At 37.6% G+C, this 1,302-nt stretch overlaps 1 protein-coding gene across 2 annotated transcripts in view; it reads right to left on the reverse strand.

The window, feature by feature from the left end:
- KCNH5 (potassium voltage-gated channel subfamily H member 5) overlaps window positions 1–1,302 on the reverse strand; it is a 351,487-nt gene that overhangs the window by 78,009 nt on the left and 272,176 nt on the right. The gene's annotated exons all lie outside the window — the stretch shown is intronic.

The following is a 1,302-nucleotide window of genomic DNA, read 5'->3' on the forward strand; positions in this document are numbered from 1 at the left end:
CGGTTACAAGAAAACAAAATCAACAAAAGCACCCTTCTAACTTGACATGCTAGCACTGGCTGATAAAACTCTGCTCTCTCTCTGTTTTCTTCACTCTGAAAATTTTTCTTTTTACAAGTGCATTCATGTCAAGAGAGTGAAAAGTGTATTCACCAGCTTTCTGTACAGCTTAGGCAGCTGAAAATGTCAGCAAGATAGGCACACCATTTTGCACTGGAGCCCTTGCTCATTCTGGTCTTTGACTCCTAAAATTCACTGAGGGCCAGGGCAGGATTCAAGGCCTAGACATCCTTTAGAAGAGGGAGCAAACACAGAAATATGTTTAGAGACCTAGGGGTTGTGCATTTTTATTGCTTGTAGCTTTCAGACAGGGCAATTAAAGACCAGATTAAAATGGACAGTATCATCCCATTTAATCAGAGCATCACTGAGCAGGGTGGGATTACAAAAATCAGTACCATCCACTTTAAAGACACATGCACAAACTCACTTAGATTCCTCCCCCACTTCTTTTAGTAAACTCTTCCTTATAATCAAAAATGCTTTTCTTTGATAGAATTTCAAGCTCTCAAGCTGAAGTCTAAGTTGATTTTCCCCCATTAAGTTATACTGCATACTGTTTTAATATAAAATAGGTTTTTTCCATGTGATAATCGCATGTTAAGCTTTTAGAAATTACCTAATGCTTAAAACATCCCCTGACTATTCCTCTCATTTGGGGCTCACTATCAATGAAAACCTGGTTGCTTCCCTGTGGAGGAGATAAGCTCATCATAAATGTAAAGACCATTAATTAAATTACACTTTCAGTATCCCGTCCCTTAGCCTTTCCTAATACCATACGTATTATTTCACATTAATCATCATCTCTGTGGGTTTGCTTTTCATACTGCCTCTTTCTGAAAAGTCTCATTTTTGAGGAAGGGAGCACCTAACAGTCTTAAAAGCAATTGGTACTTTGTGTTCACAGTTATTTTCCATAATCCTGTAATGTTTCCTTTAATATATTTATGTTTAGTGACTTCTGGCTATCTTAGTAATTTAACAGGCACTTATTGAGCTCTTACTATGGGTCATGTCACTGTGTTAAATCCCTGGAACTACAAGGATAAACAAGACACTGCCTTTGCCTGGATGGAGCTCCCCATTAAGTAGGGGCAAGTAGGTAGGTAAAGATAATTATGATACAGTGAGAAAGTGCCATGACAACATTCATTTTATTTGAGGCAACATTACAGACATTTTTCATAACTAAATCAAAATTCAGAATTATGGACTTTACTCCACATTGGAGGTGGATTC

This window comes from Trichechus manatus, unplaced genomic scaffold, assembly GCF_000243295.1.
Source record: "Trichechus manatus latirostris isolate Lorelei unplaced genomic scaffold, TriManLat1.0 scaffold00010, whole genome shotgun sequence".
Taxonomy (NCBI): domain Eukaryota; kingdom Metazoa; phylum Chordata; class Mammalia; order Sirenia; family Trichechidae; genus Trichechus; species Trichechus manatus.